Source organism: Pipra filicauda, unplaced genomic scaffold, assembly GCF_003945595.2.
Source record: "Pipra filicauda isolate LSUMZ 115617 unplaced genomic scaffold, ASM394559v2 scaffold81_size6448238_pilon, whole genome shotgun sequence".
NCBI lineage: Eukaryota > Metazoa > Chordata > Aves > Passeriformes > Pipridae > Pipra > Pipra filicauda.
The window spans coordinates 5,090,721-5,105,918 of NW_024104998.1; the positions used below are offsets into that span (position 1 = coordinate 5,090,721).

A 15,198-nucleotide genomic window follows, 5' to 3' on the forward strand; every position below is an offset into this window, starting at 1 on the left:
TTCTCTTCTCTTCTCTTCTCTTCTCTTCTCTTTCTTTTCTTTTCTTTTCTTTTCTTTTCTTTTCTTTTCTTTTCTTTTCTTTTCTTTTCTTTTCTTTTCTTTTCTTTTCTTTTCTTTTCTTTTCTTTTCTTTTTCTTTTCTTTTCTTTTCTTTTCTTTTCTTTTCTTTTCTTTTCTTTTCTTTTCTTTTCTTTTCTTTTCTTTTCTTTTCTTTTCTTTTCTTTTCTTTTGTAAATTTTCCCCAATTATTGTATACTTTCTCTAGAGGATTAAAAATAACATAATTAGGTTTGTATCCTTTCTGTTCATTGTTATTTTCTTCATTTTTGCCAGTGAGACAACCACTTGCAGTCCTCTCTGCTGCTTTTTGGCCTAACACAGGGTAGTGTGTTCTTCTGAGAGAGTTAGATGTACCTTCATCTGCAAACCACCTGATAAATCCTATCTGAGACTAACTACTTTCAATAGAGTAAAAAACATGATAAAGAACAGAGATTCTGTGGTGCAGAGTCAAACTTAAGGGATGCAGTCTAGTTTCTTGTCCATGGGCTTCTGGCAAAAATCAGAAAGTTAGAACTCAAAGACAGACACATAGAAAAGACCTTCCTCTGGAGGAAAGGTTGATGGATTTGCTGATATACACCATATATCCTTTCTGGCTGACAGAAACTTCGTGAAGTTCAACAGAACAGACACATGGGACAGAAGAAGCCCCTGCAACACTACAGACAGGAGATTGACTGGGAGGGAAAGCAGCTCTGCAGAGCAGAACCTGAAGTGGAGAAGTTGCTGAAGATGAGTCAGCAGTGCGCCCTTGAGGCAATGAAAGCTAAGCACATGCCAGCCTGCCTTAGCAGAGAGCAGCCAGCAGCTGTTCCCTTACAGTGAGATCACATTTGGAGTACTCTGCCATGTCCTCTCTTGTGTTTCCCAGTAAAAGGCACTAACATGTTAGACCAAGGCTGTGGGACATGACATTCAAGGAGGGCTGAGGAAACTGAGTTTGCCTAGTTTGGAGAAGGAAAGGCTGGGCGTGGGGGAGAATCCTATTGTGATCTTCAGCTGCTCAAAGGGCTCCTACGGGCAAGATGGAGTCAGACTTGTCTCAGAGGTGTGTAGCCAAAGGGCAATAGGCAGTGGCCACAAGCTGCATCTAGGGAAATTCTCAGCAAGTGTAAGAAAAAAAAATTCAGCTATGAGTGGTTAAACCCAGCTAGAGAGGCTTGGGAATCTCCACCCTTAGATACTTTCAAAACTTGATGAGGCAAGGCCATGAATAATCTCATCTGGCTTTTAAATCAGCCCTGTCTGGAGCAAGGGGTTGGACTGGATGACCTCCAGGGGTCCTTTCCAGTCTAAATTATTCTATGATTCTATAAATAAGGTAGAGATTGTAAGGAAAAGGACCCAAATCAGATTCAGGAGGGGCATGAGTCTTTCCTGTGTTGAGAGGAGAGAACAAGCCTGCAGGCTGTTGCTACTGCTGACCTTTTTAAGAGCTGGATGATTGAAAATCACTTCTGGATGCAGTAGAGCGTGTGTTCCTGGCACAGTGCTTGCATTGAGCCATTCCCAGGTTTCTCTAAGCAGTGGCCTTATCTGGGTGGAGTGCTGTCAGTCAGGCATTTTTTCCTTCAATTTTGCCTCACCCCTTGCCATCACAGTGTGTTAAACACAGCCTGTTAAAAGGACTCCACAGACTTCCACACTCCAGGAACAGAAATGTGATTTTTGCAATAATTTTAATATTGTTTAATATAATTTCTTGGGAAATAATTTCTACCTTTGGCAATGGAAGTGTTACACAAGTAAAATGACCAGTTACACACAAATCCTATATCTAACCTGAATTAGAACACTGGTCAGCAAGAAGTAACATATAGACTTGCACTAAAAGTATTCTCCTCTCTTTCTTTTAGCCAAAAATTATTTTACTTAAGATAAATATAGAGCCATACATTATTCAGGTGGCTTCAGAAAGTCAAAGGCTGGAGTAACAACATTTTACCTGTTGGGTAATTAAACTGGTGAAATGTGCGCTCTAATTTCTAATTATAAAATATTCTCATACATGCCTTAGAAAAGTTTTATTCCTCATCTACCACTCACCCAACACACACAACCCCTCTAACCTGGACTGACACAAAATATCGTACACTAATTAAAAAAAAAAATAAAAAACTGAGTTTGATTTTCAGACTAGTCAGTTGGAGGTGAAAATAATTTTCATCTCATAATACCTGTCCAACAGACTAATTAAACTCTTTTCTTATCAAAAAGTGTTGGAGTTTGGATTTTCTTGCTGTAAGCAAGGGCATGCAAACCAATGAGCAACCTTGTACATGAAAGTAGTTCTAGTAATGTAGCTTCTCTTGTGTTTGAATTGTTCCCTGCTGATGTTTCATAGGTTTGGGGCCTGTGAGAAGAGTTGCAACATATGGCAACAGTAACAAGAAAATAAATGCAATAGACTTTTTAGGATCCCACATGTTTCATGACCACTGTGTCACTCCATTTTTTCAAGACCCCAAATCTTCACATTTGAAAGAAGCTGCTCATTTTTATCTCTCCATCATTTTGTGTTCAAGTATCGCATTTCCTTATATTCAGAATTTGACATTGATATGCCCCAGTTAGTAATTTTCACTTGTAGGCAAAAAGACAAGAAAAACATCTATGTAACAAAATTATCAGCAGGCCTGAGTATAGGCTAGAGATGAAAAACTCCATCCTCCTGTTCCTCATTCAGAATTTCAGACCACTGCCTTTTTGCCCAGGTGGAGCTCAAATTCCGAACCGTCATGTTGTACTTATGATGAGCCAGACTCAAGGTATCTTGAGGGGGATATCTGTAGGGGCTGTAACATCAGACTCAAGATATCTTGAGAGGGATATCTATAGGGGCTGTAACATCACACCTGATCTGTCCAGACTGTGGGAAAGGAAGCTCAGATCACATCACAGGGTAAGCATGATCCACCTTTCCCCTTAGTACACCACAGCTGGAAGCCTACACCCAGTGTGACCAAGGGCATGTATTGCAGAGATGGCTGGCCGAGTCTCAAGTAGGATCATGGAAACAGCCTTACCTGGCCATGAAAGTAGCCTTAAGATGGTCCAAATCTCAAGCACGATTATGAAATGTGCCCTCTGTTTAGCAGATGACCATTTAATGAACTTCATTAAAATATTTTCTACTTAATCAGTTTCATTTGCAGCTTGATTTTGGGTTCAGTATCTCTCTAGTCCTTGCTTATTTTCTTATAGTGAAGTACCTACTCTCTGAAATACATTATGGTGAGCACTGTCAGACAGAAAACTGCCTTTGTCACTTTCAAGGAGTCCGAAGTCTTAGTATTTTCTTGGCCATTAAATCTGGGAACTCAAAAAGGCATGCAAGTGTTACATGTGACAAGACATGGAAAGAAAAGATTGATGATGTCCTTAGCTCTTGCCTAAGTAGTCCAGCAAATCACACCAATTTTAGTACATGCTGCCACATCCCAGACCTTTTACACTGCACGGCAAAACTCCCAGTGACTTCAATAGAAATATGTTTTAATGCAAAGTTGGCAAGCTTGGAAAAAAATAAAATAAAGCAAAAGTGTTTTTAAATCTTCGTGTCAGAACAAAAAGCATCTGAGAGGCTCTATATCAAAAGTGAAAACTGAGGCTGGAACTTAACTCCAGCTTCATGCGTACTTCTAACCTTTATGCCAGTATACTGACCAGTTTCTTTAAATACAATAGAAACTCTGTCACTTTGAAGATAAGCCCTCACAGTTAGCTTAAAACAATAATTCTGTACTTTCTTTCCTGTTTCGAGATTTATTTTAAGTATTAGTATAAAATGTCAGAGTCTGATAGCAGCCAGATCAGTTTGTATAAAAATCGACTGCCTGTTTGTAGTATATTACAGGCTATATTTGACACAGGAAAGCACTTAATCATGAATGCTATCTGCACACCACACCCATCTTTGTAAGTGCCTTATAAGCTAGATTTATCACTGTGAACTCGGACTGGATAGAGACAAGTAATGAATAATGCAAACCCCTTCTGTGGAGGTAGGGTTAAAGGTGTGTTATCCACGATATGACCATCAGATGACAGTTCAGAAGCCATGCTTGTATCTGTCAGTGGCCTAGAGGCATCAGGACCTCTTTTACTTTGGATTGATGTCCAGAGTACTGTTTCCCTAGAGTCATCAGGCTCAGATAAGCATATAAATGTGAGAAGAATCTATCTCTACATGGTCACATACCTTCTGCCATTTTAGGTATTTTAAATCTCCCAGCCCATTGTATTTGCACAGAACTGACAGCCCTTCAATAAATTTAAAATAAAACCAGAAACCCTTTTGTCATGCATTAAATTTGATTTTATTTGACATGTCTAACTTTTTATCTCAGTTCTAGCTTTTGAGCTATAATACATCACTTCTTGGATGTGTGGAATTCAGAAACATCCTGAAAAATGCGCATGTTATGGAGGGGATGGGACCTTCCTACTTTTCTCCATTGGCTCATGCAAAGAGTACTGCTCCCTCCTTCAGAGGCTGCCTCTGTACCTGTAACTGTCCCCTCTGTGTTTCTGTGCCTCTCACTGTGCAAAAGCTTTTCCAGGCTCATGTATATAGAGTCACCAATGGAGAGGGAGCCAAGCCAGGGAGGCCAAACAACTTCAGCCATTCCCCCAGCTGACTTCTGTCCTTCTGGTCTCCCCAAGTCCTGATAGCAGTACTTCTATGAGAAGGAAAAGATTTGGGTGTCTGTACAGGCTGCCTCTCCTCTAGGCTGCCTGCAATACCTTGCCTGCTTCTTCCCTGCCACCACTGTGCCCTACACCAGCCACCCCATAGGGGATGGAGGACACAAGGTTGCTCCACGCGGCTGACACTGGACCAGAGATAGTATTCTCCCCTTGGTAGAGTGTGTCAAGAAACCAAAGTCTTTGCTAGCAAAAAAACGTTTCCCAAAAATGACAGTATTTGCAAAAACTAACTGGGGAGTAAGCTGTGCCAGTCACTTTGAGATATGTTGTGGCCATTCACATTTTTAGCATACGCTCACTGCTGAACACAGACAAAAAGAAGCTCCTTTACCTATTAATGACATCTGTTTACAGCAGCCAAATTAAGAGTCACATTTTAAAACTGGAGTTCTTGGATATTGTCTTGATTAAATGGGAGAAATTTTGGCTGAGGTTTATTAGTATATTAGTTAAACCTAGTTTGATCACTTTTCGTTATAGAGGAAAAAAAAGCTTTTTACCCTCTGTATTCTCAAAACTTAAACAATACTTATTGGAATAGTGCTAAACTCTCAAATGCATTGCAAGTAAATGCATCCATGGGACTCTTAAACATCTGTGAATCCCTTGAACAGGGAATCCACTGAAGCTACTGAAGCTATTGAGGAGTGTACTGGTCTGTATTTCAGCAATTTAAGAGAAATATTCATAAAAATATTTTTTAGGTAGAACATTGTCTGTGTAGCAACCTGGAGAAAATATGCTGGAGTTTCCAAGGATCGGTTTTATATCTCATCCTTCAGCAGATGCCTCCTCCTTCAGCAGAGGGTGCCCAGGGTGCGGTGGTGAAGGACTTCTCCATGGACACTCAGAGGGCAGTGTGCCAACTACTGTGTTGAATCACCAACGCTTCCCAGAGCCCCCTCAAGTTCCCAGGTGGCCCAACCTTGCCAGCCCAGGATGAGGTAATATGGTTGCAAACTAAATAAAGATAAAAACCACTAAACTGAATTTAAGGGGATATGGCAGAGTGATACATTTTGGTTTTCAATAGATTAAGGACATTCTCGTTCAGTGACATGGTACTTTCCCCACCATGCAGAACAGATACCCATCCACTGAATAACTTCTTTCTGGATGTTGCTAATAAATATTTTTTATTAAATTAGTACTCTCGTAATATACATATTTGACTGCATGATGCTGTATCTGGAAGAAATAATGGGTTTGATTCACCTAATGATAAGTTTGAGCACTGAAAGACAAGATGACATCAGGAAGTGTGTCTTTTTCCTTATCACTAGCCCTAACTTTTTTAGCTGAATCTGGCAACCAGTACTCTGGACTGCCAATTCATTCATTAGAGGTAGTGACCCACAGTTACCAGCTCTAAGGTCAAAAAAAGGTACAGGAAAGAAAAAAAATCTATTAATGAGATATCTTTGGTATTCAGAACTTCACATTACGTGAGACATTAAATTAGCAAAAGAAAAATCAGGATAAGGAAAATGCATGGAGCAATCAAGAGCTCAAAGCAGCTCATTCCAGGTAGATGAGACTACCAGATAGATAAAAATAACAAGTAGCTTCAGAAAGAGCAGGGATCTTTCTGAAAAATGTCATGGCTAAAACTCTGGAAAAATCTCATAGAAAGCTCAAACAGAAGGTAAATAAAATGATTTTGAAATCAGAGACTCATAGAATGATTTGGATTGGAAGTGACCTCAAAGATCATCTAGTGCCATGGGAAGGGGCACCTTAATTCAAGGGATGAAACAACAGTGAAGAAGGAATAGAAAGAAGACATCCCCACTTGCACAGACACTGAGCCTGGCTCCAAAAGCCACATATCATTCAAATCCATGTCCCTATCTCAACACTCTGCTGCCCTGCTCAGTGCTACAGACTCTGATGCTTACCCCAGGCTGTGACACACCAGTACCAGCTGCCTCAGGGTCTATCCAAGGCATCTGTTCTTTGCATGATGGTTTGCAGCACTTACAACAGGATTGCTTGCTCCTGCTGCCCTGGCACACACATTTTATCCAGCTAACCTTCTAAAACTCTCTCAGCAGAAGCAACGGACTGACCTACAGGAGAAGCCCATGACCACTCACCAGATGGCCCTCACCAGCCCACAGCTGCAAGAAGGAAAATGCTGGAAGAGTTTCCTCTCCAGTGGCACCTGTCTAGGCTTTCTTCCCCCTGGCATCCTGGAGATGGTGGTTGCTGCTCATCAGACCACACATATTCACACTTCCTTCTCATGGGAAGCCTGGGTCCCAGGGAACAGACATGCCCACTGGCATCTCCACAAAGAGCCAACAGGAAGAACATGTGTCTGGATGCATGCTGCACACTCCAGTTGTGGCCCTTCTTGGCTGAGGGGTAGCTGTTATGGGGTATGAATGCACTGCTCCTTTCAGACAACTTCCCCCACGGCCCTTGGGATGGGCCCATTCGCGCAGCCCTGTGTTCAGAACAGCAGGTGTTAGCGGGGGCACTACACGTGCCAACACTCCCTGCTTCTATCTCTCTAGTGAGGACCTGTAGCAGGAAATCATGCTTGGGACCATCTTTTTTCTGGGGCTGGATAAATACAGAGGAAATGAGAGATTGTGTCTAAACCTCACAAAGCGGTGATGTGCCTCACAGAAAGTTCAAGCGTTATGGTGGCAGACTCAATGCAGAAGAACTACTCTGCAAGTAGTGGTCTCTGTAGCTGCCCAAAATGTAATCCAGCATTTCTAGTGCAGGGCAAGCAGCAGAGAGCGAAAAATCAAATACACCTGAGTATGCGAATTTTGAAGGTGAAAGTAGATCCCTATAAAGCTACACAAAAAGCTCAACTGCCTTGTCTAGCATCAGGATGTATGAATAAAAAATGCCTTATAGATCCAGCGTAGGGTAACTAATGCTGTCAATATCCAGAACTGGCCACCCCAGCATCCTACAGTTATATGGGCTAGAAATTTGGTATTCCAATTGTCAGTGTGATGTTAGCAATGTCAGAGATGGTTGGATTATGTGCTGTGCCTTGTGATGAATGTTGACACTGCCATAATTGCAGAAATCATACAATCACTTAGGTTGGAAAAGGCCCTGAAGATCGAGTGCAAGAATTAATCTAATGCTACCATATCTACCACTAAATCCTTTCCATCTGATTTCTCAGCTTGCACTCCAGTATTATTATTAGTTCAGCTTAGTCACAGGGCCTTCCAGGGACAAGTAAACCCCAAATTCCTGATGTTAAAAAACAAATAAACAAAAGAAACACAAGCAGAGAGTGGAAAAAAATCAGGAGGAAAATGTGTCCTTTGTGCACTTCAGCACAGTCAAAGCAAAACACACCCATGCTCCCCCCTACCTTGTTGTTCACTTTTAAGTTGTGCCGTGTCCAGCAGCTGGAAGCTGTCTCGCCATTGGACTGTGCACAGGGATGTGCCAGAGATTCCCTCTTGCTCCCATGGGTGGGATGTAAAGAATTCCTCTCCTCATAGCTGACATTCCTGCTGCACTGAGACAATAACATACAATTCTTGCTCAAACGTTCGTAGATAGACACAGTAATTTTTTTTCTAATTATGTAAATATGACTATGTCCATTAGATATGAAGTTTCCTGGCCAAAACCTGTACTGAAAATAGAGTATCCTGTGCTCACCATCTACAGTTTAGTGACATTCTTCGGTGCTCCTATCCCACCTTTTCAAAGTTAATTATTTAAGAATGGAGAAGGGGATTCAAATTCACAGCATAGTTATTAAAAAAAAATTTACTCCTGGAACATGCAGGAGTCAGCAATATGGTCAACTGCTCATTTCTCCTAGTAGCAAGCAGCATAAGCACTAAAGTCTGTGGTGTTGTCTATTGTTCCTAAGCATAAGTCAGGTGCTTTACCATAAAGCCATAACTCTTTACCAGCATCTTTAGAATGTCATCTTGTGTGAACTGTTTGTGCTGCAGCGGTAGGATAGAAATAGATGGGTTTGTAGTTGTTTTGGGGGTTTGTTTTTTATCAGTTGGAAATTGAAGCATGAGTCAAAACTGAATATGGGTCATAAACTGCCAAAGTCGTGTTTCTGTTCTGTAGACATGGTTGAAAGCAAATTTCTCTGTTATCACTGTCATCTCTGTTAGGTGAGACTCTGGTGGAATCCAGTGAAGACAAGAAAAGTAGGGGAAGGAGATGGTTCTGATCTTTTCTTCAGGTTCTGTGTTTTAACAACCCACAAAAACTGAGATATTTGTGTTTGTGGTTCTGAAGCAAACCAAAATGAAAGAGAAACCTTAACTGCAAAATTAGGGTTTGGGGGTTTGACTAATTTCCCACTGCCTTGCCATGTTGAGGTTGTCAATATCAGTGACTAATGTCCATCTGGGTTATGAGACTGTACCTTATCAAGGACAGCATCAGAGCTCTGCATGCACAAGAGAAACACTTCGGTGTCAGACATGGTTTGTGGTGTGAAGTACTCACCTTTATTACACTCTAAAGACCTCAGCAAGCTTCTCAAGCCTCTCCTTTTACCTTTGCTCACACAAAGCTTGCTCCTTTCTATGCAGAATGCCCCAACAGAACAACCTTTCCCATCCCAAGATTAATTAAAATGTCATCTTTTCATTATGAGGGTTTTATATGTTTTACTCAACTTTTTATAACTTGCTCTTTTTTCTTGGCCCTTCAGTCTGATGGAGGAAATTTGGAATGACAGGATAGCAGGTACAACACAGCTTGTTCTCTGTGCAGAGCAAGTTTATCTTGCAATTCAAAAATAGACCTAAGGAAAACAACAGAATTAATTGCTTAACAAAGTAAGTTTTTCTTTTCTTTAGTGGTATTGTAGCCCATGAGTGAGACGTTCTGGCTGCTCTACAGGGTTGCCCCTCTCTGGAGCAGCCAGACCTGTTGATAAGGACATACTCTTGAAATAGTCCTTAAATTCATGGGCTCATGCCTCAGGGTTACTCCATAGTGATTCAATCTTTCTGATTTTACACACACAAAATTCAACAACTTCAGTCCCCCCACGAGGTCTTGGTTTCAACAGAGTAGAACAGGAATAATTTTAAAAAGTTTAGTGGTAATCAAACATAATTTTTCACTCAATTTATCCAGTGCAGCAGGAGAGCCGAGGCCCTCCAAAAATTTACTCTGCATCTAATCACTCATCCACACGGGAATTTGGATTCTGGATGACTGGAAATATATCAACAGCTTTTATGCACAGAAAAGAGCTTTATCTTCTGCAAGAAACTATATACAGAGTATCCATGGAGTAAGCTTTGGGAGCTATTTTACTATAAAAATATAGATTTATAAGTGCACACTTATCAATACTAGAACATGTAAAAGGGTATTGGTACATGATACAGGTTAATTTTCACAGGGCAGACATCATTTGTGTTCAGCGTCTTTCTAGGCAAATCACTGGCTTTTAGCCAAGTAAATTTTTTTAAACACAAGAAAAATGAAATCACTTACTGGAACTAATCTACTGATTCATTTGTGGTCACTTTCACCGCTCAATCCAACGTCCAGGCAACAAGTGACTCCTTTTCCTGAGCTGGTCAGGATTACGAGATGCCAGACAAAGCCAGGTTCCGCACAGCTGTGTGGGAAGGGGCCACAAGTGGTTGGTGAGGAGCTCACTGGGGAGTTGGGCTGGACCCTGCTGAAGGAAGGGTTCTTTATTTATCCCATCTCTCATCAAAATACAAAACTTTGGATACAATACACAAACATACACAAAAGATAAACTAATTTTTTAAGTAACATTTACTTATCTAGTACAAAATAATTTTGTTGCATACATTTCAGAAATCCTAAATATGTTTTTACTGTAAAAATTACTGCAACACACAACTAAGATAACCTGGTCTTTATTCCTTTGTTTTGTTTTTTCTCTTCTTTAGGAAAACAAAATCAAAGGCCAGAGTGCAGTGTAAGGGGTAGTGGTATACAAGGCTATACAGTAAGTTGGTTTACAGAAAACATCTATGTGGCTTTGAAAAGCACAGCAGCTGCAGCTTTACATCCCTCAGAAGATATAGGTGCCATGCCATGACTGTGGATTGCTCTAGGCTATCTAGTTCTTCCAGTCACGATTTCAAGAGTCATTACACAAAATCTCTGCCTTGTCTCACTGTGTAATGCTGTTTTTCCTCCTCCTTCCTACTGAATTCACCAGTAACATTATGTGAAGCATGGATTTGATGTGGTAAGAAAACCTCTATTACGGGAGAATTTTTGTGTTGCTCTTTTTTTTTTTTTATTATTCAGAATTGGGCAGCTAAGATGTTGCAAACAATATTATTTGCCCACTACCATTTTGCTATACTGCTAGCAACTGCCCATCAATATGCAAATATAATAAAAAACTGTCAGCTTAATTTTTTCTTAAACACCAAAGCAATGCATAGTAAGTTACTCTAGTGACCTCATGGGAGAAGTAATTCATGGCTACATGCCACTTAAACTTGTTGCAGTTTCTCCTTGCCCCCTCTGTATGTTCACATTTGACTTTGAGGCTCTAGTTAACATTGTTGTGACTAAAAATCATCTAGTGTTTCCTATCTGTGTACAAACAACTTTACATTAAAAATGGTGCATTTAATAAAGAAAGTATGTAAAGATCTTGTCTATCACTTTTTATTTGAAGTGTTTTGCTTTTATTCCTGTTCAAAAATACAGTATACATTCTTACTGCAAACATCTTCAGGCTACATAGGAGTTTTTTGTATGTGGTAGATTTTTTTTTTTTATTGCAGGTTTGTATATTTTGTGAGCTACTTCACCACCAACTTGTGCGTGAGCTGCAAGCGGAAACAGATCAGGCAAGGTTCCAAGTGCTTCATCCACAACACTGTCTTTCTAATGGAAATGTGGAGGAATGCATGAGCAAGAGTCTCTAAGAAAACTTAGGTTTCTTTGGTCAGGCTCTGATGTACTCATTTAGGGCTGACAATAGCCTTAATTCTGAGTGTTTCTCCAAACACCTTGAACCACTTCATCAGAGTACTGGTTTTGGCTCTGTCCCTTGAATGATCTCTTTTAACCAGATGGTGGTGGGTCTGTGGGAGTGAGCAGCTCCTACACACACTCTTCTCTCCACAGTCAAAAGAAGGGGAAACAAGGAACAGCCATGATATGTTTTCAATCACAACACTTGCTGTTTGCTATCATTACAACCATTATATGACTCAGTGCTGGTTCCAGCTTGCTCTATAAATGGTATCACAGATGCATCAATGGGTGTTTCACTGAGGAGGCACTGCACTGTTGATAATGAATATCTGACTACTACTTTCAACATGATAGGGAAAACCAGATAAATCCTGCTCTGAAATGGAAATCAATTCTTGGGATCATCTGAACATTTCTTCAGCCTCCCACCCCTTCTCCTTTCTAAAGATGACTTTTTTTCACAAGTCTGCTTTACATAAGTATTTTACAGATACCTTTACCTGCATTTTGGTTTACAACCATGTCAGGCTTGCTGCTCCCCCTTTTCTGGTGCATGTGTGTGTGCTTTTGTTACTTGCATTGTATAAGGTGCCTTGGGATATTCGCATCCTGTGCATTGTGTGGCATTGTGTTGAATAGGAGGTACAGAAATTAAAAGCAGGTCTCCTCCTACCCACATATGCCTTTTCTTTGCAGGTTTTCCTGGAAGTTTTGTGTGGGGAGGGAAGGGAAGAGGTAAAATATGACTTGGCTGAGGCTGCCGGATGCTGAATCAGCTGCAATTGCCTCACGTTTTCCTTTCTTTTAAAATAAGGGGTACAGTTTTCGAAAATGCCATCTGACTTCTCTACAGGCCCTACTCAGTCCATCACTTTTCAGTAAGTTGCTTTTTAAAAACGGTGCACATGTTTCTAAGTCATACGGGCATCTTTGGAGAACATCTTTATAATGCCTTCCTCCTAGGTCTAGAAGCCAGATGCTCTGGGATTACAAGGCCCTGGTGCAGCTGCTGCAGATTACCACAGTGCTCACAATCACTGCCACAAATAGTTTTCCCCTCCCAAAAATGTTCTTTGCAGAAAATGGAGGACACAGCCATACTCACTAACTCAAAAAAATATATCACAGCCTAAATGCCAAACCACACAACTTTTTGAAGCATAGTTTTGTTCCACTGCACTGGTCTGTTTAAAGAAGCTGATGTCTAGAGTGCTGGCTCCTTGCTGCTCACCCCTGCACACACTGGTACAGATTGCCCTGATGAGGTTGTTCAGTGATGGTGTGGTGATGCAAAAGTCAATGATCAGGGGAGCACTTCACAAGTGAAGCAAACAAGAAGTGTGGCATCAAAATCCTTCAAGCCCCAGAGACACCTCTTTTCAGAAGGCTTACACATCCTGAAGTTACAGACAAATGAAATCAGGCATTGGTAAGAGGCTAATAGCAGCGCTCTGGAAGTGTGTCATCTTTTTTTTTGTCAGTATTTTGTTTTCACAGCATGCCTAATTTTAATAGAAATGAGGACTTTGATGCCTTCTAGTTAAAGGACCCATGGCCCTACAGCACCCAGCCACATACATGTTGCTCATCCCTCCCAGGGCTGCTTCCCTGTTGTGCACTGTCTCACGCAGATAAAGGTTCATTGCGTCCTGCTTGCCCCTGCGATTGAATGCTTGAAACCTCAGCAAAAGAGCAGAGGAAAATGGAGTGTTAATGAGACCTGTGCCCTCCAAGCTGCGCAAGTAAAAGGACTGGCACATGAAAAACAATGCCTTTGCATTCAAAGGTGAGAAAAGTGATTGTCAATCGCTATTTCTCTTTTTTCTCCTTTGCAAAACTGTGTATATATTCACCTGTGATAGCTAGCATTGCAGGTCTTGAGGGCTGGTTTTATATGCTTTCCTAAAGGTTATTAATTCTTCCTACACTGTTCCCAGTTAAACAGAATACCTTATAATATAACTTCCTCATTAACATCAAGAGCTGTGATTATACAGTTGTGTTACCAAGGGCTTCAAAGACATGAAGCCTAAATATAATCTTACAGTACCTTGTTACAATACAAAGCACATCCTCTAATACATTTTTTTTGTTTGCATAAAATGCAGCACAATAATGGTTCACTTGACCTTTGCCTCCCTGTATAGTTCATTTTAACATTGTTTGAGGAGCACAGAGTTTGCATTTTGCAGGGCACAGGTGCTCTGCCCCACACTGAAGGCTGAGGCTCAGCCTGGCGGTGTGGTGCACCACTGCTCCCCGCCAGCAGCTGGACTCAGGGGATTGCTTTTGTGGTCCACCAGGAATTTCCTGTGATAGAATATCAGAAACCTACTGGTGACTAGTAGGAGGTGACTTCACAGGGCAAAAGTTCTCTCCCTACAATAAACATTCTCAGCGCCGCTGTGGAGATTTCCTACTCAGACCTGACAGCCGCCAGCGACTTGTCATCTCGACAGAGAATGGCTCGGAGAAGGGATCATGGTTGTTTGCAAAGGTTTGCCACTTTTTAAAAGCAAAGCTGCACCCCCACTGCCATTTAATTGATACCTCCTGAGAAAAGAAAGAAATCAAATTATTACATGCTAATTTAAAAATCCCAAGAATATTGACTGAAAAAGCTTAAAAAAATATACAAATCCACAGTCAAAGACAGAGTATGCTGGTATCTATATAGACATACAATCCATAAATACCATCCATAAATACCATACATCCTGGTGTCTATAGGTGCCATGATACACATACAGTCCATATATACCATATATCCTGGTATATACCATATGTCCTGGTACCTACCACATATACCATATATACTGGTATGTATAGGTACCATGGCACACATGTGGTCAGAGAACTAACAAAACAATTAGGAAAACATCATACTCTCTCCATACACAGGTTTCCTTGCGAAAAAAACCACAGGTATATTCTACCACTAGATCTTTTGTGGGGCACTGCAAGATTTGGAGGATCCAAGTAGTAAATCTGACCCTGACCCAATTCCCTTGGCTAACACTACTAACAGGACTGTTGGGGGCACTAGATTCATTTGGCTGGCCAAAATATCGTGCAACTGGGCAGACTGCAGTGAAGTTTACTGACTGAAATAGCTTTGGGGAAACAATACATTAATTTCCTGTGGAAAATGCATCTCTTAAAATGGAGACAAGCCTTGGTTGAGTCCAATATGGTAAAAAAAGTGGGCTGTAAAGCTTAGAAGAAAATACAGCTCAGTGTTGGCTTGAAAGTAGAAAAGTGATGAAAAGTAATATTATCATAAGAATCAGGACCACGCAAGGGTCCTCCTTGGGAGAGGAGTGAGAGAGAGCAAAGATTTCCAGAAGGCACCTATAAGCTGTCTCACCAACTTCTCTACATGTTCCAGCACTTAGGCACAATGCCTGGGGCCATGGCCTTCACCATGCACTTTCTGAGGCTTCCAGTCCACTGGGGCAAAATTTGACCCAAAACAATG

The 15,198-nt window shown here is 41.0% G+C and overlaps 1 long non-coding RNA gene across 2 annotated transcripts; it reads right to left on the minus strand.

The window, feature by feature from the left end:
* Positions 1-9,406: 9,406 nt before the first annotated feature.
* Positions 9,407-13,984, minus strand: LOC113991648. Of its 2 annotated transcripts, none has more exons than XR_003541981.2 (3): positions 13,771-13,984; positions 10,239-10,425; positions 9,407-9,534 (listed from the first exon to the last, which is right to left on the minus strand). It is a non-coding gene; the product is annotated as an uncharacterized LOC113991648 (long non-coding RNA). The 2 variants fall into 2 exon arrangements; XR_005566904.1 differs by having other exon boundaries at positions 10,239-10,428.
* Between the last annotated feature and the right edge of the window lie 1,214 nt (positions 13,985-15,198).